The sequence below is a fragment of the Mesoplodon bidens genome (genome assembly GCF_964165515.1).
Source record: "Mesoplodon bidens genome assembly, contig: HAP1_SCAFFOLD_39, whole genome shotgun sequence".
In the NCBI taxonomy this organism is placed as follows: domain Eukaryota; kingdom Metazoa; phylum Chordata; class Mammalia; order Artiodactyla; family Ziphiidae; genus Mesoplodon; species Mesoplodon bidens.
This window is the reverse complement of record NW_027671923.1, coordinates 1428242-1453223: the sequence shown is the minus strand read 5'-3', so window position 1 is coordinate 1453223 and position 24982 is coordinate 1428242.

The window sequence follows — 24982 nt, the reverse complement described above, 5'->3', positions numbered from 1 at the left end:
CCATTTTTGTATTGGGTTGTTTGTTTTATTAATATTAAGCTGCATGAGCTGTTTATATATATTGGAGATTAAACCTTTGTCCATTGATTCTTTTCGAACGTTTTCACCCATTCTGAGGGTTGCCTTTTTCCATTCCCGTTTTTTTAACCAAGAAAGAAAGAAAGCAAAAGAAGCAGAACACTAATGTGCGTAAAATATGCCTCTTGAAACTGTCATTTTGAAGTATGGACGTCTTTTGAATTTTTTGGTCGATATATGACCCCAGGATTTGTTTTCAGGGCAGGTGTCCTTTACAGGCCTCAAATGATTTTGAATATCCACTGACCTTTAGCGCTGGGATTAAAGCTGCTGTTGTGTGAAACGGCCACAAGGTGGCAGCAGTTCTCCATTACCAAATCTGGTTACAAGGGCAGCTGAGCCTCAATGGAATTCACGTTCTAGATTGGAATTTAGAACGGAATGGGCCAGGAGAAAGCCCCTCAAGTTTGTCTCACTACTTCTTGTTCGTGTTTTGAATTTAATTTTTTTATTTTTTATTACAGCAAGTTTGATTACAACGTTTGGCTTGTTTTTGGTGTGCAAGATGTGTTTCTTTTACACATACACATATGTCTGTTCTTCCTGGGATCCTTTTCCCATGTACGTTATGACAGAATGTTGAGTAGTCTTCTCTTGGTGTTCCGTAGGTCTTTGGTGATTATATATTTCACCTGTGTTTGTATCTGTCTGTTAACCCCAATATCGTAATGAATCCAATCCTCACACCTTTCCATTGGTGAACCATAAGTTTGTTTAATGAATCTGTGATTGCCCTTCTCCATGGAAATATCTGCCCTGGTATCAATTTTTAGGTAACACCTATAAGTGATATCATACGATATGTGTCTTTCACTTTCTGACTTACTACAAGTCACGTGATTACCTCTAGACTCATCTACGGTGCTGCAAATGGCATTGTGTCCTTTTTTTCCTTGGCTAATATTCTGTCTTAGCGAGGTCCGTTTTCTGCAATGTGATTCCCTAAGGGCTGAGGATTAGCTGACCTGGGCAGCCTGACCCTGCCGGCAAGCCCTCCCCAGGTGTGCCTCTGTTGAGGTCAATATAAACAGCACTCCAGGCAGCAATAGCCCCTGCAGCTGTGCCTGACTCCATATTCTCTGCCCCGTCAGCAGTCTCGGGGCTGTGCTGGTGGGAGGGTGTGAGGGTCCACGGCTTTGTGGGTGGCCCGGTGTGAGTGGGGCTCTGCTGGACTTTCTGCAGGAGTTGCCAGGCTGCCAGCTGTAAAGAAGCGGATGTGTCACCCATAACTTCCACTGGAATTTCTCTCCGGGCTGAGGTGAGGAAGGAAAAAAAGGAGTGGGGGCCGGGAAAGGAGGGGTTTCTCAGGCAGGGAAATGGAAAGCTTCCAGAAGAGCGCACGGGGCCAGGACCATCCTGGCTGGCCTGCAGGCACCAAGTTGGCCAGTGTGCTGTCGCTGGTGTGGCTCCACGTCCCTTCCTCTAGGTTTTCAAGCCCTTGTACATATTCAGGTGTTTTACCTGGGAAGGGAGGGAAAATTTCAACAGCAGCTGGCCTGGGGCTCAGCTCACATTTACTCACAGAGGCCTCGGCACGGTCCCCCAGCTTTCTGATGAGGACGTTCCTTGCGTGGGGGGGCGGGGCTGCTGACTCTATGAGAGATGATTCCCCACCTCTGACCAATTTCCGAATTGTTTACCGCTGCAGCAAGTGCCTTGGTAGGGTTTTCCTCTGTATAACTGTTACGATCCGGTTTTTTTTTTTTTTTTGGTTCGAGTTAGACTTTATTCCTCTTTTATGTATTTATTGATATAAGCATGGAAATAATTCATTCATATAAATACATCTGTGTGAATGGAAGTACTTTTTTCTGTTTTATTTTTAAATTTTATTTTTAAAAATTTTGATATTTAATTTTATTTATATTTTATACAGCAGGTTATTCTTAGTTATCTATTTCATGCATATACATGTATACAGGTCAATCCCAATCTCCCAACTCATCCCACCACCACCACCCCATGGCTTCCCACACTTGGTGTCCATACGTTTGTTCTCTACCTCTGTCTCTATTTCGGCCCTGCAAACTAGTTCATTTGTACCATTTTTCTAGGTTCCACATATATGCATTAATACACAATATTTGTTTTTCTCTTTCTGACTTACTTCACTCTGTATGACAGTCTCTAGATCCATCGACTTCTCTACAAATGACCCAGTTTCATTGCTTTTTATGGCTCAGTAATATTCCATTTTATATATGTACCACATCTTTATCCATTCGTCTGTCTGTGGGCATTTAGGTTGCTTCCATTACCTGGCTATTGTAGATAGTGCTGCAATGAACATTGTGGTGAATGTGTCTTTGTGATTTATGGTTTTCTCTGGGTATATGCCCAGAAGTGGGATTGCTGGATCCTATGGTAATTCTCTTTAGTTTTTTAAAGGAACCTCCATACTGTTCTCCATAGTGACTGTATCAATTTACATGCCCACCAATAGCGGAAGAGGGTTCCTTTTCTCCACACCGTTCCCAGAATTTGTTGTTTGTAGATTTTCTGATGATCCCGATTCTAACAGGAGTGAGGTCATACCTCATTGTAGTTTTGATTTGCATTTCACTAATAATTAGTGATGTTGAGCAGCTTTTCATGTGCGTCTTGGCCATCTCTGTGTCTTCTTGGAAAAAACGTCTATTTAGATCTTCTGCCCATTTTTGTATTGCGTTTGTTTTATTAATATTAAGCTGCATGAGCTGTTTATATATATTGGAGATTAAACCTTTGTCCATTGATTCTTTTGTGACCGTTTTCGCCCATTCTGAGGGTTGCCTTTTTCCATTCCCGTTTTTTTAACCAAGAAAGAAAGAAAGCAAAAGAAGCAGCACACTAATGTGCGTAAAATATGCCTCTTGAAACTGTCATTTTGAAATATGGACGTCTTTTGAATTTTTTGGTCGATATATGACCCCAGGATTTGTTTTCAGGGCAGGTGTCATTTACAGGCCTGTCATGATTTGGAATATCCACTGACCAATAGCGCTGGGATGAAAGCTGCTGTTGTGTGAAACGGCCACAAGGTGGCAGCAGTTCTCCCTTACCAAATCTGGTTACTAGGGCAGCAGAGCCTCAATGGAATTCACGTTCTAGATTGGAATTTAGAACGGAATGGGCCAGGAGAAAGCCCCTCAAGTTTGTCTCACTACTTCTTGTTCGAGTTTTGAATTTAATTTTTTTATTTTTTATTACAGCAAGTTTGATTACAACGTTTGGCTTGTTTTTGGTGTGCAAGATGTGTTTCTTTTACACATATACATATGTCTGTTCTTCCTGGGATCCTTTTCCCATGTACGTTATGACAGAATGTTGAGTAGTCTTCTCTTGGTATTCCGTAGGTCTTTGGTGATTATATATTTCACCTGTGTTTGTATCTGTCTGTTAACCCCAATATCGTAATGAATCCAATCCTCACACCTTTCCATTGGTGAACCATAAGTTTGTTTAATGAATCTGTGATTGCCCTTCTCCATGGAAATATCTGCCCTGGTATCAATTTTTAGGTAACACCTATAAGTGATATCATACGATATGTGTCTTTCACTTTCTGACTTACTACAAGTCACGTGATTACCTCTAGACTCATCTACGGTGCTGCAAATGGCATTGTGTCCTTTTTTTCCTTGGCTAATATTCTGTCTTAGCGAGGTCCATTTTCTGCAATGTGATTCCCTGAGGGCTGAGGATTAGCTGACCTGGGCAGCCTGACCCTGCCGGCAAGCCCTCCCCAGGTGTGCCTGGGTTGAGGTCCATATAAACAGCACTCCAGGCAGCAATAGCCCCTGCAGCTGTGCCTGACTCCATATTCTCTGCCCCGTCAGCAGTCTCGGGGCTGTGCTGGTGGGAGGGTGTGAGGGTCCACGGCTTTGTGGGTGGCCCGGTGTGAGTGGGGCTCTGCTGGACTTTCTGCAGGAGTTTCCAGGCTGCCACCTGTAAAGAAGAGGATGTGTCACCCATAAATTTCACTGGACTTTCTCTCCGGGCTGAGGTGAGGAAGGAAAAAAAGGAGTGGGGACCGGGACAGGAAGGGTATCTCAGGCAGGGAAATGGAAAGCTTCTAGAAGAGCGCCCGGGGCCAGGACCATCCTGGCTGGCCTGCAGGCACCAAGTTGGCCAGCGTGCTGTCGCTGGTGTGGCTCCACGGCCCTTCCTCTAGGTTTTCAAGCCCTTGTACATATTCAGGTGTTTTACCTGGGAAAGGAGGGAAAATTTCAACAGCAGCTGGCCTGGGGCTCAGCTCACGTTTACTCACAGAGGCCTCGGCACGGTCCCCCAGCTTTGCGATGAGGACGCTCCTTGCGTGGGGGGGCGGGGCTGCTGGCTGTATGAGAGATGATTCCCCACCTCTGACCAATTTCAGAATTGTTTACCGCTGGAGCAAGTGACTTGGTAGGGTTTTCCTCTGTATAACTGTTAGGTTCCGTTTTTTTTTTTTGGTTCGAGTTAGATTTTATTCCTCTTTTATGTATTTATTGATATAAGCATGGAAATAATTTATTCATATAAATACATCTGTGTGAATGGAAGAACTTTTTTCTGTTTTATTTTTAAATTTTATTTTTAAAAATTTTGAAATTTAATTTTATTTATTTTTTTATACAGCAGGTTATTCTTAGTTATCTATTTCATGCATATACATGTATACAGGTCAATCCCAATCTCCCAACTCATCCCACCACCACCACCCCAAGGCTTCCCCCACTTGGTGTCCGTACGTTTGTTCTCTACCTCTGTCTCTATTTCTGCCCTGCAAACTAGTTCATGTGTACCATTTTTCTAGGTTCCACATATATGCATTAATATACAATATTAGTTTTTCTCTTTCTGACTGACTTCCCTCTGTATGACAGTCTCTAGATCCATCGACTTCTCTACAAATGACCCAGTTTCATTCCTTTTTATGGCTCAGTAATATTCCATTTTATATATGTACCACCTCTTTATCCATTCGTCTGTCTGTGGGCATTTAGGTTGCTTCCATTACCTGGCTATAGTAAATAGTGCTGCAATGAACATTGTGGTGAATGTGTCTTTGTGATTTATGGTTTTCTCTGGGTATATGCCCAGAAGTGGGATTGCTGGATCCTATGGTAATTCTCTTTTTGGTTTTTTAAAGGAACCTCCATACTGTTCTCCATAGTGACTGTATCAATTTACATGCCCACCAATAGCGGAAGAGGGTTCCTTTTGTCCACACCGTCCCCAGAATTTGTTGTTTGTAGATTTTCTGATGATCCCGATTCTAACAGGAGTGACGTCATACCTCACTGTAGTTTTGATTTGCATTTCTCTAATAATTAGTGATGTTGAGCAGCTTTTCATGTGCGTCTTGGCCATCTCTGTGTCTTCTTGGAAGAAACATCTATTTAGATCTTCTGCCCATTTTTGTATTGGGTTGTTTGTTTTATTAATATTAAGCTGCATGAGCTGTTTATATATATTGGAGATTAAACCTTTGTCCATTGATTCTTTTGCGAACGTTTTCGCCCATTCTGAGGGTTGCCTTTTTCCATTCCCGTTTTTTTAACCAAGAAAGAAAGAAAGCAAAAGAAGCAGAACACTAATGTGCGTAAAATATGCCTCTTGAAACTGTCATTTTGAAATATGGACGTCTTTTGAATTTTTTTGGTCGATATATGACCCCAGGATTTGTTTTCAGGACAGGTGTCATTTACAGGCCTGTCATGATTTTGAATATCCACTGACCATTAGCGCTGGGATGAAAGCTGCTGTTGTTTGAAACGGCCACAAGGTGGCAGCAGTTCTCCCTTACCAATTCTGGTTACTAGGGCAGCAGAGCCTCAATGGAATTCACGTTCTAGATTGGAATTTAGAACGGAATGGGCCAGGAGAAAGCCCCTCAAGTTTGTCTCACAACTTCTTGTTTGTGTTTTGAATTTAATTTTTTTATTTTTTATTACAGCAAGTTTGATTACAACGTTTGGCTTGTTTTTGGTGTGCAAGATGTGTTTCTTTTACACATACACATATGTCTGTTCTTCCTGGGATCCTTTTCCCATGTACGTTATGACAGAATGTTGAGTAGTCTTCTCTTGGTATTCCGTAGGTCTTTGGTGATTATATATTTCACCTGTGTTTGTATCTGTCTGTTAACCCCAATATCGTAATGAATCCAATCCTCACACCTTTCCATTGGTGAACCATAAGTTTGTTTAATGAATCTGTGATTGCCCTTCTCCATGGAAATATCTGCCCTGGTATCAATTTTTAGGTAACACCTATAAGTGATATCATACGATATGTGTCTTTCACTTTCTGACTTACTACAAGTCACGTGATTACCTCTAGACTCATCTACGGTGCTGCAAATGGCATTGTGTCCTTATTTTCCTTGGCTTCTATTCTGCCTTAGCGAGGTCCATTTTCAACAATGTGATTCCCTGAGGGTTGTGGATTAGCTGACCTGGGCAGCCTTACCCTGCCGGCCGGCCCTCCCCAGGTGTGCCTGGTTGAGGTCAATATAAACAGCGCTCCAGGCAGCAATAGCCCCTGCAGCTGTGCCTGACTCCATATTCTCTGCCCCGTCAGCAGTCTCGGGGCTGTGCTAGTGGGAGGGTGTGAGGGTCCACGGCTTTGTGGGTGGCCCGGTGTGAGTGGGGCTCTGCTGGACTTTCTGCAGGAGTTGCCAGGCTGCCACCTGTAAAGAAGAGGATGTGTCACCCATAACTTCCACTGGAATTTCTCTCCGGGCTGAGGTGAGGTAGGAAAAAAAGGAGTGGGGCCCGGGACAGGAGGGGTATCTCAGGCAGGGAAATGGAAAGCTTCCAGAAGAGCGCCCGGGGCCAGGACCATCCTGGCTGGCCTGCAGGCACCAAGTTGGCCAGCGTGCTGTCGCTGGTGTGGCTCCACGGCCCTTCCTCTAGGTTTTCAAGCACTTGTACATATTCAGGTGATTTACCTGGGAAGGGAGGGAAAATTTCAACAGCAGCTAGCCTGGGGCTCAGCTCACGTTTACTCACAGAGGCCTCGGCACGGTCCCCCAGCTTTGTGATGAGGACGTTCCTTGCGTGGGGGGGCGGGGCTGCTGACTGTATGAGAGATGATTCCCCACCTCTGACCAATTTCAGAATTGTTTACCGCTGGAGCAAGTGACTTGCTAGGGTTTTCCTCTGTATAACTGTTAGGTTCCTTTTTTTTTTTTTGGTTCGAGTTAGATTTTATTCCTCTTTTATGTATTTATTGATATAAGCATCGAAATAATTCATTCATATAAATACATCTGTGTGAAAGGAAGAACATTTTTCTGTTTTATTTTTAAATTTTATTTTTAAAAATTTTGAAAGTTAATTTTATTTATTTTTTTATACAGCAGGTTATTCTTAGTTATCAATTTCATGCATATACATGCATAGAGGTCAATCCCAATCTCCCAACTCATCGCACCACCACCAGCCCATGGCTTCCCCCACTTGGTGTCCATACGTTTGTTCTCTACCTCTGTCTCTATTTCTGCCCTGCAAACTAGTTCATGTGTACCATTTTTCTAGGTTCCACATATATGCATTAATATACAATATTTGTTTTTCTCTTTCTGACTTACTTCCCTCTGTATGACAGTCTCTAGATCCATCGACTTCTCTGCAAATGACCCAGTTTCATTCCTTTTTATGGCTCAGTAATATTCCATTTCACATATGTACCACATCTTTTTCCATTTATCTGTCTGTGGGCATTTAGGTTGCTTCCATTACCTGGCTATTGTAAATAGTGCTGCAATGAATATTTTGGTGAATCTGTCTTTGTGATTTATGGTTTTCTCTGGGTATATGCCCAGAAGTGGGATTGCTGGATCCTATGGTAATTCTCTTTTTAGTTTTTTAAAGGAACCTCCATACTGTTCTCCATAGTGTCTGTATCAATTTACATGCCCACCAATAGCGGAAGAGGGTTCCTTTTGTCCACACCCTCCCCAGAATTTGTTGTTTGTAGATTTTCTGATGATCCCGATTCTAACAGGAGTGACGTCATACATCATTGTAGTTTTGATTTGCATTTCTCTAATAATTAGTGATGTTGAGCAGCTTTTCATGTGCGTCTTGGCCATCTCTGTGTCTTCTTGGAAGAAACGTCTATTTAGATCTTCTGCCCATTTTTGTATTGGGTTGTTTGTTTTATTAATATTAAGCTGCATGAGCTTTTTATATATATTGGAGATTAAACCTTTTTCCATTGATTCTTTTGCGAACATTTTCGCCCATTCTGAGTGTTGCCTTTTTCCATTCCCGTTTTTTTAACCAAGAAAGAAAGAAAGCAAAAGAAGCAGAACACTGATGTGCGTAAAATATGCCTCTGGAAACTGTCATTTTGAAATATGGACGTCTTTGAATTTTTTGGTCAATATATGACCCCAGGATTTGTTTTCAGGGCAGGTGTCATTTACAGGCCTCTAATGATTTTGAATATCCACTGACCATTAGTGCTGGGATTAAAGCTGCTCTTGTGTAAAACGGCCACAAGGTGGCAGCAGTTCTCCCTTACCAAATCTGGTTACTAGGTCAGCAGAGCCTCAATGGAATTCACGTTCTAGATTGGAATTTAGAACGGAATGGGCCAGGAGAAAGCCCCTCAAGTTTGTCTCACTACTTCTTGTTCGTGTTTTGAATTTAATTTTTTTTAATTTTTTATTACAGCAAGTTTGATTACAACGTTTGGCTTGTTTTTGGTGTGCAAGATGTGTTTCTTTTACACATACACATATGTCTGTTCTTCCTGGGATCCTTTTCCCATGTACGTTATGACAGAATGTTGAGTAGTCTTCTCTTGGTATTCCGTAGGTCTTTGGTGATTATATATTTCACCTGTGTTTGTATCTGTCTGTTAACACCAATATCGTAATGAATCCAATCCTCACACCTTTCCATTGGTGAACCATAAGTTTGTTTAATGAATCTGTGATTGCCCTTCTCCATGGAAATATCTGCCCTGGTATCAATTTTTAGGTAACACCTATAAGTGATATCATACGATATGTGTCTTTCACTTTCTGACTTACTACAAGTCACGTGATTACCTCTAGACTCATCTGCGGTGCTACAAATGGCATTGTGTCCTTTTTTTCCTTGGCTAATATTCTGTCTTAGCGAGGTCCATTTTCTGCAATGTGATTCCCTGAGGGCTGAGGATTAGCTGACCTGGGCAGCCTGACCCTGCCGGCAAGCCCTCCCCAGGTGTGCCTGGGTTGAGGTCCATATAAACAGCACTCCAGGCAGCAATAGCCCCTGCAGCTGTGCCTGACTCCATATTCTCTGCCCCGTCAGCAGTCTCGGGGCTGTGTTGGTGGGAGGGTGTGAGGGTCCTCGGCTTTGTGGGTGGCCCGGTGTGAGCGGGGCTCTGCTTGACTTTCTGCAGGAGTTGCCAGGCTGCCACCTGTAAAGAAGAGGATGTGTCACCCATAACTTCCACTGGAATTTCTCTCCGGGCTGAGGTGAGGAAGGAAAAAAAGGAGTGGGGGCCGGGACAGGAGGGGTTTCTCAGGCAGGAAAATGGAAAGCTTCCAGAAGAGCGCCCGGGGCCAGGACCATCCTGGCTGGCCTGCAGGCACCAAGTTGGCCAGCGTGCTGTCGCTGGTGTGGCTCCATGGCCCTTCCTCTAGGTTTTCAAGGACTTGTACATATTCAGGTGTTTTACCTGGGAAGGGAGGGAAAATTTCAACAGCAGCTGGCCTGGGGCTCAGCTCACGTTTACTCACAGAGGCCTCGGCACGGTCCCCCAGCTTTGCGATGAGGACGCTCCTTGCGTGTGGGGGCGGGGCTGCTGGCTGTATGAGAGATGATTCCCCACCTCTGACCAATTTCAGAATTGTTTACCGCTGGAGCAAGTGACTTGGTAGGGTTTTCCTCTGTATAACTGTTAGGTTCCGTTTTTTTTTTTTTTGGTTCGAGTTAGATTTTATTCCTCTTTTATGTATTTATTGATATAAGCATGGAAATAATTCATTCATATAAATACATCTGTGTGAATGGAAGAACTTTTTTCTGTTTTATTTTTAAATTTTATTTTTAAAAATTTTGAAATTTAATTTTATTTATTTTTTTATACAGCAGGTTATTCTTAGTTATCTATTTCAGGCATATACATGTATACAGGTCAATCCCAATCTCCCAACTCATCCCACCACCACCACCCCAAGGCTTCACCCACTTGGTGTCCGTACGTTTGTTCTCTACCTCTGTCTCTATTTCTGCCCAGCAAACTAGTTCATGTGTACCATTTTTCTAGGTTCCACATATATGCATTAATATACAATATTTCTTTTTCTCTTTCTGACTTACTTCCCTGTGTATGACAGTCTCTAGATCCATCGACTTCTCTACAAATGACCCAGTTTCATTCCTTTTTATGGCTCAGTAATATTCCATTTTATATATGTACCACCTCTTTATCCATTCATCTGTCTGTGGGCATTTAGGTTGCTTCCATTACCTGGCTATTGTAGATAGTGCTGCAGTGAACATTGTGGTGAATGTGTCTTTGTGATTTATGGTTTTCTCTGGGTATATGCCCAGAAGTGGGATTGCTGGATCCTATGGTAATTCTCTTTTTGGTTTTTTAAAGGAACCTCCATACTGTTCTCCATAGTGACTGTATCAATTTACATGCCCACCAATAGCGGAAGAGGGTTCCTTTTGTCCACACCGTCCCCAGAATCTGTTGTTTGTAGATTTTCTGATGATCCCGATTCTAACAGGAGTGAGGTCATACCTCACTGTAGTTTTGATTTGCATTTCTCTAATAATTAGTGATGTTGAGCAGCTTTTCATGTGCGTCTTGGCCATCTCTGTGTCTTCTTGGAAGAAACGTCTATTTAGATCTTCTGCCCATTTTTGTATTGGGTTGTTTGTTTTATTAATATTAAGCTGCATGAGCTGTTTATATATATTGGAGATTAAACCTTTGTCCATTGATTCTTTTGCGAAAGTTTTCGCCCACTCTGAGGGTTGCCTTTTTCCATTCCCGTTTTTTTAACCAAGAAAGAAAGAAAGCAAAAGAAGCAGAACACTAATGTGCGTAAAATATGCCTCTTGAAACTGTCATTTTGAAATATGGACGTCTTTTGAATTTTTTTGGTCGATATATGACACCAGGATTTGTTTTCAGGACAGGTGTCATTTACAGGCCTGTCATGATTTTGAATATCCACTGACCATTAGCGCTGGGATGAAAGCTGCTGTTGTGTGAAACGGCCACAAGGTGGCAGCAGTTCTCCCTTACCAAATCTGGTTACTAGGGCAGCAGAGCCTCAATGGAATTCACGTTCTAGATTGGAATTTAGAACGGAATGGGCCAGGAGAAAGCCCCTCAAGTTTGTCTCACAACTTCTTGTTTGTGTTTTGAATTTAATTTTTTTATTTTTTATTACAGCAAGTTTGATTACAACGTTTGGCTTGTTTTTGGTGTGCAAGATGTGTTTCTTTTACACATACACATATGTCTGTTCTTCCTGGGATCCTTTTCCCATGTACGTTATGACAGAATGTTGAGTAGTCTTCTCTTGGTATTCCGTAGGTCTTTGGTGATTATATATTTCACCTGTGTTTGTATCTGTCTGTTAACCCCAATATCGTAATGAATCCAATCCTCACACCTTTCCATTGGTGAACCATAAGTTTGTTTAATGAATCTGTGATTGCCCTTCTCCATGGAAATATCTGCCCTGGTATCAATTTTTAGGTAACACCTATAAGTGATATCATACGATATGTGTCTTTCACTTTCTGACTTACTACAAGTCACGTGATTACCTCTAGACTCATCTACGGTGCTGCAAATGGCATTGTGTCCTTTTTTTCCTTGGCTAATATTCTGTCTTAGCGAGGTCCATTTTCTGCAATGTGATTCCCTGAGGGCTGAGGATTAGCAGACCTGAGCAGCCTGACCCTGCCGGCAAGCCCTCCCCACGTGTGCCTGGGTTGAGGTCAATATAAACAGCACTCCAGGCAGCAATAGCCCCTGCAGCTGTGCCTGACTCCATATTCTCTGCCCCGTCAGCAGTCTCGAGGCTGTGCTGGTGGGAGGGTGTGAGGGTCCACGGCATTGTGGGTGGCCCGGTGTGAGTGGGGCTCTGCTGGACTTTCTGCAGGAGTTGCCAGGCTGCCACCTGTAAAGAAGAGGATGTGTCACCCATAACTTCCACTGGAATTTCTCTCCGGGCTGAGGTGAGGAAGGAAAAAAAGGAGTGGGGGCCGGGACAGGAGGGGTATCTCAGGCAGGGAAATGGAAAGCTTCCAGAAGAGCGCCCGGGGCCAGGACCATCCTGGCAGGCCTGCAGGCACCAAGTTGGCCAGCGTGCTGTCGCTGGTGTGGCTCCATGGCCCTTCTTCTAGGTTTTCAAGCCCTTGTACATATTCAGGTGTTTTACCTGGGAAGGGAGGGAAAATTTCAACAGCAGCTGGCCTGGGGCTCAGCTCACGTTTACTCACAGAGGCCTCGGCACGGTCCCCCAGCTTTGCGATGAGGATGCTCCTTGAGGGGCGGGCGGGGCTGCTGGTTGTATCAGAGATGATTCCCCACCTCTGACCAATTTCAGAATTGTTTACCGCTGGAGCAAGTGCCTTGGTAGGGTTTTCCTCTGTATAACTGTTAGGTTCCGTTTTTTTTTTTTTGGTTCGTGTTAGATTTTATTCCTCTTTTATATATATATTGATATAAGCATGGAAATAATTCATTCATATAAATATAACTGTGTGAATGGAAGAACTTTTTTCTGTTTTATTTTTAAATTTTATTTTTAAAAATTTTGAAATTTAATTTTATTTATTTTTTTATACAGCAGGTTATTCTTAGTTATCTATTTCAGGCATATACATGTATACAGGTCAATCGCAATCTCCCAACTCATCCCACCACCACCACCCCATGGCTTCCCCCACTTGGTGTCCATACGTTTGTTCTCTACATCTGTCTCTATTTCTGCCCTGCAAACTAGTTCATTTGTACCATTTTTCTAGGTTCCACATATATGCATTAATATACAATATTTGTTTTTCTCTTTCTGACTTACTTCCCTCTGTATGACAGACTCTAGGTCCATCGACTTCTCTACAATTGACCCAGTTTCATTCCTTTTTATGGCTCAGTAATATTCCATTTTATATATGTACCACATCTTTATCCATTCGTTTGTCTGTGGGCATTTAGGTTGCTTCCATTACCTGGCTATTGTAAATATTGCTGCAATGAATATTGTGGTGAATGTGTCCTTGTGATTTATGGTTTTCTCTGGGTATATGCCCAGAAGTGGGATTGCTGGATCCTATGGTAATTCTCTTTTTGGTTTTTTAAAGGAACCTCCATACTGTTCTCCATAGTGACTGTATCAATTTACATGCCCACCAATAGCGGAAGAGGGTTCCTTTTGTCCACACCGTCCCCAGAATTTGATGTTTGTAGATTTTCTGATGATCCCGATTCTAACAGGAGTGAGATCATACCTCACTGTAGTTTTGATTTGCATTTCTCTAATAATTAGTGATGTTGAGTAGCTTTTCATGAGCGTCTTGGCCATCTCTGTGTCTTCTTGGAAGAAACGTCTATTTAGATCTTCTGCCCATTTTTGTATTGCGTTGTTTGTTTTATTAATATTAAGCTGCATGAGCTGTTTATATATATTGGAGATTAAACCTTTGTCCATTGATTCTTTTGTGACCGTTTTCGCCCATTCTGAGGGTTGCCTTTTTCCATTCCCGTTTTTTTAACCAAGAAAGAAAGAAAGCAAAAGAAGCAGAACACTAATGTGCGTAAAATATGCCTCTTGAAACTGTCATTTTGAAATATGGACGTCTTTTGAAGTTTTTGGTCGATATATGACCCCAGGATTTGTTTCCAGGGCAGGTGTCATTTACAGGCCTCTAATGATTTTGAATATCCACTGACCATTAGCGCTGGGATTAAAGCTGCTGTTGTGTGAAACGGCCACAAGGTGGCAGCAGTTCTCCCTTACCAAATCTGGTTACTAGGGCAGCAGAGCCTCAATGGAATTCACGTTCTAGATTGGAATTTAGAACGGAATGGGCCAGGAGAAAGCCCCTCAAGTTTGTCTCACAACTTCTTGTTTGTGTTTTGAATTTAATTTTTTTATTTTTTATTACAGCAAGTTTGATTACAACGTTTGGCTTGTTTTTGGTGTGCAAGATGTGTTTCTTTTACACATACACATATGTCTGTTCTTCCTGGGATCCTTTTCCCATGTACGTTATGACAGAATGTTGAGTAGTCTTCTCTTGGTATTCCGTAGGTCTTTGGTGATTATATATTTCACCTGTGTTTGTATCTGTCTGTTAACCCCAATATCGTAATGAATCCAATCCTCACACCTTTCCATTGGTGAACCATAAGTTTGTTTAATGAATCTGTGATTGCCCTTCTCCATGGAAATATCTGCCCTGGTATCAATTTTTAGGTAACACCTATAAGTGATATCATACGATATGTGTCTCTCACTTTCTGACTTACTACAAGTCACGTGATTACCTCTAGTCTCATCTACGGTGCTGCAAATGGCATTGTGTCCTTTTTTTCCTTGGCTAATATTCTGTCTTAGCGAGGTCCATTTTCTGCAATGTGATTCCCTGAGGGCTGAGGATTAGCTGACCTGGGCAGCCTGACCCTGCCAGCAAGCCCTCCCCAGGTGTGCCTGGGTTGAAGTCAATATAAACAGCACTCCAGGCAGCAATAGCCCCTGCAGCTGTGCCTGACTCCATATTCTCTGCCCCGTCAGCAGTCTCGGGGCTGTGCTGGTGGGAGGGTGTGAGGGTCCACGGCTTTGTGGGTGGCCCGGTGTGAGTGGGGCTCTGCTGGACTTTCTGCAGGAGTTGCCAGGCTGCCACCTGTAAAGAAGAGGATGTGTCACCCATAACTTCCACTGGAATTTCTCTCCGGGCTGAGGTGAGGAAGGAAAAAAAGGAGTGGGGGCCGGGACAGGAGGGGTATCTCAGGCAGGGAAATGGAAACCTTCCAGAAGAGCGCCCGGGGCCAGGACCATCCTGGCTGGCCTGCAGGCACCAAGTTGGCCAGCGTGCTGTCGCTGGTGTGGCTCCACGGCCCTTCCTCTAGGTTTTCAAGCACTTGTACATATTCAGGTGTTTTACCTGGGAAGGGAGGGAAAATTTCAACAGCAGCTGGCCTGGGGCTCAGCTCACGTTTACTCACAGAGGCCTCGGCACGGTCCCCCAGGTTTGTGATGAGGACGTTCCTTGCGTGGGGGGGCGGGGCTGCTGGCTGTATGAGAGATGATTCCCCACCTCTGACCAATTTCAGAATTGTTTACCGCTGGAGCAAGTGCCTTGGTAGGGTTTTCCTCTGTATAACTGTTAGGTTCCTTTTTTTTTTGGTTCGAGTTAGATTTTATTCCTCTTTTATGTATTTATTGATATAAGCATCGAAATAATTCATTCATATAAATACATCTGTGTGAAAGGAAGAACTTTTTTCTGTTTTATTTTTAAATTTTATTTTTAAAAATTTTGAAAGTTAATTTTATTTATTTTTTTATACAGCAGGTTATTCTTAGTTATCTATTTCATGCATATACATGCATACAGGTCAATCCCAATCTCCCAACTCATCCCACCACCACCACCCCATGGCTTCCCCCACTTGGTGTCCATACGTTTGTTCTCTACCTCTGTCTCTATTTCTGCCCTGCAAACTAGTTCATGTGTACCATTTTTCTAGGTTCCACATATATGCATTAATATACAATATTTGTTTTTCTCTTTCTGACTTACTTCCCTCTGTATGACAGTCTCTAGATCCATCGACTTCTCTACAAATGACCCAGTTTCATTCCTTTTTATGGCTCAGTAATATTCCATTTCACATATGTACCACATCTTTTTCCATTTATCTGTCTGTGGGCATTTAGGTTGCTTCCATTACCTGGCTATTGTAAATAGTGCTTCAGTGAACATTTTGGTGAATCTGTCTTTGTGATTTATGGTTTGCTCTGGGTATAGGCCCAGAAGTGGGATTGCTGGATCCTATGGTAATTCTCTTTTTAGTTTTTTAAAGGAACCTCCATACTGTTCCCCAGAGTGTCTGTATCAATTTACATGCCCACACATAGCGGAAGAGGGTTCCTTTTGTCCACACCCTCCCCAGAATTTGTTGTTTGTAGATTTTCTGATTATCCCGATTCTAACAGGAGTGACGTCATACATCATTGTAGTTTTGATTTGCATTTCTCTAATAATTAGTGATGTTGAGCAGCTTTTCATGTGCGTCTTGGCCATCTCTGTGTCTTCTTGGAAGAAACGTCTATTTAGATCTTCTGCCCATTTTTGTATTGGGTTGCTTGTTTTATTAATATTAAGCTTCATGAGCTGTTTATATATATTGGAGATTAAACCTTTTTCCATTGATTCTTTTGCGAACATTTTCGCCCATTCTGAGGGTTGCCTTTTTCCATTCCCGTTTTTTAACCAAGAAAGAAAGAAAGCAAAAGAAGCAGAACACTAATGTGCGTAAAATATGCGTCTTGAAACTGTCATTTTGAAATATGGACGTCTTTTGAATTTTTTGGTCGATATATGACCCCAGGATTTGTTTTCAGGACAGGTGTCATTTACAGGCCTCTAATGATTTTGAATATCCACTGACCATTAGTGCTGGGATTAAAGCTGCTCTTGTGTGAAATGGCCACAAGGTGGCAGCAGTTCTCCCTTACCAAATCTGGTTACTAGGGCAGCAGAGCCTCAATGGAATTCATGTTCTAGATTGGAATTTAGAACCTAATGGGCCAGGAGAAAGCCCTTCAAGTTTGTCTCACTACTTCTTGTTCGTGTTTTGAATTTAATTTTTTTTAATTTTTTATTACAGCAAGTTTGTTTACAACGTTTGGCTTGTTTTTGGTGTGCAAGATGTGTTTCTTTTACACATATACATATGTCTGTTCTTCCTGGGATCCTTTTCCCATGTACGTTATGACAGAATGTTGAGTAGTCTTCTCTTGGTATTCCGTAGGTCTTTGGTGATTATATATTTCACCTGTGTTTGTATCTGTCTGTTAACACCAATATCGTAATGAATCCAATCCTCACACCTTTCCATTGGTGAACCATAAGTTTGTTTAATGAATATGTGATTGCCCTTCTCCATGGAAATATCTGCCCTGGTATCAATTTTTAGGTAACACCTATAAGTGATATCATACGATATGTGTCTTTCACTTTCTGACTTACTACAAGTCACGTGATTACCTCTAGACTCATCTACGGTGCTACAAATGGCATAGTGTCCTGTTTTTCCTTGGCTAATACTCTGTCTTAGCGAGGTCCATTTTCTGCAATGTGATTCCCTGAGGGCTGAGGATTAGCTGACCTGGGCAGCCTGACCCTGCCGGCAAGCCCTCCCCAGGTGTGCCTTGGTTGAAGTCAATATAAACAGCACTCCAGGCAGCAATAGCCCCTGCAGCTGTGCCTGACTCCATATTCTCTGCCCCGTCAGCAGTCTCGGGGCTGTGCTGGTGGGAGGGTGTGAGGGTCCACGGCTTTGTGGGTGGCCCGGTGTGAGTGGGGCTCTGCTGGACTTTCTGCAGGAGTTTCCAGGCTGCCACCTGTAAAGAAGAGGATGTGTCACCCATAACTTCCACTGGAATTTCTCTCCGGGCTGATGTGAGGAAGGAAAAAAAGGAGTGGGGGCCGGGACAGGAGGGGTATCTCAGGCAGGGAAATGGAAAGCTTCCAGTAGAGCGCCCGGGGCCAGGACCATCCTGGCTGGCCTGCAGGCACCAAGTTGGCCAGCGTGCTGTCGATGGTGTGGCTCCATGGCCCTTCCTCTAGGTTTTCAAGCCCTTGTACATATTCAGGTGTTTTACCTGGGAAGGGAGGGAAAATTTCAACAGCAGCTGGCCTGGGGCTCAGCTCACGTTTACTCACAGAGGCCTCGGCACGGTACCCCAGCTTTGTGATGAGGATGCTCCTTGCGTGGGGGGCGGGGCTGCTGGTTGTATCAGAGATGATTCCCCACCTCTGACCAATTTCAGAATTGTTTACCGCTGGAGCAAGTGCCTTGGTAGGGTTTTCCTCTGTATAACTGTTAGGTTCCGTTTTTTTTTTTTTTGGTTCGTGTTAGATTTTATTCCTCTTTTATATATATATTGATATAAGCATGGAAATAATTCATTCATGTAAATATAACTGTGTGAATGGAAGAACTTTTTTCTGTTTTATTTTTAAATTTTATTTTTAAAAATTTTGAAATTTAATTTTATTTATTTTTCTATACAGCAGGTTATTCTTAGTTATCTATTTCATGCTTATACATGTATACAGGTCAATCCCAATCTCCCAACTCATCCCACCATCACCACCCCATGGCTTCCCCCACTTGGTGTCCATACGTTTGTTCTCTACCTCTGTCTCTATTTCTGCCCTGCAAACTAGTTCATTTGTACCATTTTCCTAGGTTCCACATATATGCATTAATATACAATATTTGTTTTTCTCTTTCTGACTTATTTCCCTCTGTATGACAGTCTCTAGATCCATCGACTTCTCTACAAATGACCCAGTTTCATTCCTTTTTATGGCTCAGTAATATTCCATTTTATATATGTACCACATCTTTATCCATTCGTCTGTCTGTGGGCATTTAGGTTGCTTCCATTACCTGGCTATTGTAAATAGTGCTGCAATGAACATTGTGGTGAATGTGTCTTTGTGATTTATGGTTTTCTCTGGGTATATGCCCAGAAGTGGGATTGCTGGATCCTATGGTAATTCTCTTTTTAGTTTTTTAAAGGAACCTCCATACTGTTCTCCATAGTGACTGTATCAATTTACATGCCCACCAATAGCGGAAGAGGGTTACTTTTGTCCACACCGTCCCCAGAATTTGTTGTTTGTAGATTTTCTGATGATCCCGATTCTAACAGGAGTGAGGTCATACCTCATTGTAGTTTTGATTTGCATTTCTCTAATAATTAGTGATGTTGAGCAGCTTTTCATGGGCGTCTTGGCCATCTCTGTGTCTTCTTGGAAGAAACGTCTATTTAGATCTTCTGCCCATTTTTGTATTGCGTTTGTTTTATTAATATTAAGCTGCATGAGCTGTTTATATATATTGGAGATTAAACCTTTGTCCATTGATTCTATTGTGACCGTTTTCGCCCATTCTGAGGGTTGCCTTTTTCCATTCCCGTTTTTTTAACCAAGAAAGAAAGAAAGCAAAAGAAGCAGAACACTAATGTGCATAAAATATGCCTCTTGAAAGTGTCATTTTGAAATATGGACGTCTTTTGAATTTTTTGGTCGATATATGACCCCAGGATTTGTTTTCAGGGCAGGTGTCATTTACAGGCCTGTCATGATTTTGAATATCCACTGACCTTTAGCGCTGGGATGAAAGCTGCTGTTGTGTGAAACGGCCACAAGGTGTCAGCAGTTCTCCCTTACCAAATCTGGTTACTAGGGCAGCAGAGCCTCAATGGAATTCACGTTCTAGATTGGAATTTAGAACGGAATGGGCCAGGAGAAAGCCCCTCAAGTTTGTCTCACTACTTCTTGTTTGTGTTTTGAATTTAATTTTTTTATTTTTTATTACAGCAAGTTTGATTACAACGGTTGGCTTGTTTTTGGTGTACAAGATGTGTTTCTTTTACACATATACATATGTCTGTTCTTCCTGGGATCCTTTTCCCATGTACGTTATGACAGAATGTTGAGTAGTCTTCTCTTGGTATTCCGTAGGTCTTTGGTGATTATATATTTCACCTGTGTTTGTATCTGTCTGTTAACCCCAATATCGTAATGAATCCAATCCTCACACCTTTCCATTGGTGTACCATAAGTGTGTTTAATGAATCTGTGATTGCCCTTCTCCATGGAAATATCTGCCCTGGTATCAATTTTTAGGTAACACCTATAAGTGATATCATACGATATGTGTCTTTCACTTTCTGACTTACTACAAGTCACGTGATTACCTCTAGACTCATGTACGCTGCTGCAAATGGCACTGTGTCCTTTTTTTCCTTGGCTAATATTCTGTCTTAGCGAGGTCCATTTTCTGCAATGTGATTCCCTGAGGGCTGAGGATTAGCTGACCTGGGCAGCCTGACCCTGCCGGCAAGCCCTCCCCAGGTGTGCCTGGGTTGAGGTCAATATAAACAGCACTCCAGGCAGCAATAGCCCCTGCAGCTGTGCCTGACTCCATATTCTCTGCCCCGTCAGCAGTCTCGGGGCTGTGCTGGTGGGAGGGTGTGAGGGTCCACGGCTTTGTGGGTGGCCCTGTGTGAGTGGGGCTCTGCTGTACTTTCTGCAGGAGTTGCCAGGCTGCCACCTGTAAAGAAGAGGATGTGTCACCCATAACTTCCACTGGAATTTCTCTCCGGGCTGAGGTGAGGAAGGAAAAAAAGGAGTGGGGGCCGGGACAGGAGGGGTATCTCAGGCAGGGAAATGGAAAGCTTCCAGAAGAGCACCCGGGGCCAGGACCATCCTGGCTGGCCTGCAGGCACCAAGTTGGCCAGTGTGCTGTCGCTGGTGTGGATCCATGCCCCTTCCTCTAGGTTTTCAAGCACTTGTACATATTCAGGTGTTTTATCTGGGAAGGGAGGGAAAATTTCAACAGCAGCTGGCCTGGGGCTCAGCTCACGTTTACTCACAGAGGCCTCGGCACGGTCCTCCAGCTTTGCGATGATGACACTCCATGCGTGTGGGGGCGGGCCTGCTTGCTGTATGAGAGATGATTCCCAACCTCTGACCAATTTCAGAATTGTTTACCGCTGGAGCAAGTGCCTTGGTATGGTTTTCCTCTGTATAACTGTTAGGTTCCGTTTTTTTTTTTTTGGTTCGAGTTAGATTTTATTCCTCTTTTATGTATTTATTGATATAAGCACGGAAATAATTCATTCATATAAATACATCTGTGTGAATGGAAGAACTTTTTTCTGTTTTATTTTTAAATTTTATTTTTAAAAATTTTGAAATTTAATTTTATTTATTATTATATAGCAGGTTATTCTTAGTTCTATTTCATGCATATACATGTATACAGGTCAATCCCAATCTCCCAACTCATCCCACCAACACCACCCCATGGCTTCCCCCTCTTGGTGTCCATACGTTTGTTCTCTACCTCTGTCTCTATTTCTGCCCTGCAAACTAGTTCATTTGTACCATTTTTCTAGGTTCCACATATATGCATTAATACACAATATTTGTTTTTCTCTTTCTGACTTACTTCAATCTGTATGACAGTCTCTATATCCATCGACTTCTCTACAAATGACCCAGTTTCATTCCTTTTTATGGCTCAGTAATATTCCATTTTATATATGTACCACCTCTTTATCCATTCGTCTGTTTGTGGGCATTTAGGTTGCTTCCATTACCTGGCTATTGTAGATAGTGCTGCAATGAACATTGTGGTGAATGTGTCTTTGTGATTTATGGTTTTCTCTGGGTATATGCCCAGAACTGGGATTGCTGGATCCTATGGTAATTCTCTTTTTAGTTTTTTAAAGGAACCTCCATACTGTTCTGCATAGTGACTGTATCAATTTACATGCCCACCAATAGCGGAAGAGGGTTCCTTTTGTCCACACCGTCCCCAGAATTTGTTGTTTGTAGATTTTCTGATGATCCCGATTCTAACAGGAGTAAGGTCATGCCTCATTGTAGTTTTGATTTGCATTTCTCTAATAATTAGTGATGTTGAGCAGCTTTTCATGTGCTCTTGGCCATCTCTGTGTCTTCTTGGAAGAAACGTCTATTTAGATCTTCTGCCCATTTTTGTATTGGGTTGTTTGTTTTATTAATATTAAGCTGCATGAGCTGTTTATATATATTGGAGATTAAACCTTTGTCCATTGATTCTTTTGCGAACGTTTTCGCCCATTCTGAGGGTTGCCTTTTTCCATTCCCGTTTTTTTAACCAAGAAAGAAAGAAAGCAAAAGAAGCAGAACACTAATGTGCGTAAAATATGCCTCTTGAAACTGTCATTTTGAAGTATGGACGTCTTTTGAATTTTTTGGTCGATATATGACCCCAGGATTTGTTTTCAGGGCAGGTGTCCTTTACAGGCCTCAAATGATTTTGAATATCCACTGACCTTTAGCGCTGGGATTAAAGCTGCTGTTGTGTGAAACGGCCACAAGGTGGCAGCAGTTCTCCATTACCAAATCTGGTTACTAGGGCAGCTGAGCCTCAATGGAATTCACGTTCTAGATTGGAATTTAGAACGGAATGGGCCAGGAGAAAGCCCCTCAAGTTTGTCTCACTACTTCTTGTTCGTGTTTTGAATTTAATTTTTTTATTTTTTATTACAGCAAGTTTGATTACAACGTTTGGCTTGTTTTTGGTGTGCAAGATGTGTTTCTTTTACACATATACATATGTCTGTTCTTCCTGGGATCCTTTTCCCATGTACGTTATGACAGAATGTTGAGTAGTCTTCTCTTGGTATTCCGTAGGTCTTTGGTGATTATATATTTCACCTGTGTTTGTATCTGTCTGTTAACCCCAATATCGTAATGAATCCAATCCTCACACCTTTCCATTGGTGAACCATAAGTTTGTTTAATGAATCTGTGATTGCCCTTCTCCATGGAAATATCTGCCCTGGTATCAATTTTTAGGTAACACCTATAAGTGATATCATACGATATGTGTCTTTCACTTTCTGACTTACTACAAGTCACGTGATTACCTCTAGACTCATCTACGGTGCTGCAAATGGCATTGTGTCCTTTTTTTCCTTGGCTAATATTCTGTCTTAGCGAGGTCCGTTTTCTGCAATGTGATTCCCTAAGGGCTGAGGATTAGCTGACCTGGGCAGCCTGACCCTGCCGGCAAGCCCTCCCCAGGTGTGCCTCTGTTGAGGTCAATATAAACAGCACTCCAGGCAGCAATAGCCCCTGCAGCTGTGCCTGACTCCATATTCTCTGCCCCGTCAGCAGTCTCGGGGCTGTGCTGGTGGGAGGGTGTGAGGGTCCACGGCTTTGTGGGTGGCCCGGTGTGAGTGGGGCTCTGCTGGACTTTCTGCAGGAGTTGCCAGGCTGCCAGCTGTAAAGAAGAGGATGTGTCACCCATAACTTCCACTGGAATTTCTCTCCGGGCTGAGGTGAGGAAGGAAAAAAAGGAGTGGGGGCCGGGAAAGGAGGGGTTTCTCAGGCAGGGAAATGGAAAGCTTCCAGAAGAGCGCACGGGGCCAGGACCATCCTGGCTGGCCTGCAGGCACCAAGTTGGCCAGTGTGCTGTCGCTGGTGTGGCTCCACGTCCCTTCCTCTAGGTTTTCAAGCCCTTGTACATATTCAGGTGTTTTACCTGGGAAGGGAGGGAAAATTTCAACAGCAGCTGGCCTGGGGCTCAGCTCACGTTTACTCACAGAGGCCTCGGCACGGTCCCCCAGCTTTGTGATGAGGACATTCCTTGCGTGGGGGGGCGGGGCTGCTGACTGTATGAGAGATGATTCCCCACCTCTGACCAATTTCCGAATTGTTTACCGCTGGAGCAAGTGCCTTGGTAGGGTTTTCCTCTGTATAACTGTTAGGATCCGGTTTTTTTTTTTTTTTGGTTCGAGTTAGACTTTATTCCTCTTTTGTGTATTTATTGATATAAGCATGGAAATAATTCATTCATATAAATACATCTGTGTGAATGGAAGTACTTTTTTCTGTTTTATTTTTAAATTTTATTTTTAAAAATTATGAAATTTAATTTTATTTATATTTTATACAGCAGGTTATTCTTAGTTATCTATTTCATGCATATACATGTATACAGGTCAATCCCAATCTCCCAACTCATCCCACCACCACCACCCCATGGCTTCCCACACTTGGTGTCCATACGTTTGTTCTCTACCTCTGTCTCTATTTCGGCCCTGCAAACTAGTTCATTTGTACCATTTTTCTTGGTTCCACATATATGCATTAATATACAATATATGTTTTTCTCTTTCTGACTTACTTCACTCTGTATGACAGTCTCTAGATCCATCGACTTCTCTACAAATGACCCAGTTTCATTCCTTTTTATGGCTCAGTAATATTCCATTTTATATATGTACCACATCTTTATCCATTCATCTGTCTGTGGGCATTTAGGTTGCTTCCATTACCTGGCTATTGTAGATAGTGCTGCAGTGAACATTGTGGTGAATGTGTCTTTGTGATTTATGGTTTTCTCTGGGTATATGCCCCGAAGTGGGATTGCTGGATCCTATGGTAATTCTCTTTTTAGTTTTTTAAAGGAACCTCCATACTGTTCTGCATAGTGACTGTATCAATTTACATGCCCACCAATAGCGGAAGAGGGTTCCTTTTGTCCACACCGTCCCCAGAATTTGTTGTTTGTAGATTTTCTGATGATCCCGATTCTAACAGGAGTGAGGTCATACCTCATTGTAGTTTTGATTTGCATTTCTCTAATAATTAGTGATGTTGAGCAGCTTTTCATGTGCGTCTTGGCCATCTCTGTGTCTTCTTGGAAGAAACGTCTATTTAGATCTTCTCCCCATTTTTGTATTGGGTTGTTTGTTTTATTAATATTAAGCTGCATGAGCTGTTTATATATATTGGAGTTTAAACCTTTGTCCATTGATTCTTTTGCGAACGTTTTCGCCCATTCTGAGGGTTGCCTTTTTCCATTCCCGTTTTTTTAACCAAGAAAGAAAGAAAGCAAAAGAACCAGAACACTAATGTGCGTAAAATGTGCCTCTTGAAACTGTCATTTTGAAATATGGACGTCTTTTGAATTTTTTGGTCGATATATGACCCCAGGATTTGTTTTCAGGGCAGGTGTCATTTACAGGCCTGTCATGATTTTGAATATCCACTGACCATTAGCGCTGGGATGAAAGCTGCTGTTGTGTGAAACGGCCACAAGGTGGCAGCAGTTCTCCCTTACCAAATCTGGTTATTAGGGCAGCAGAGCCTCAATGGAATTC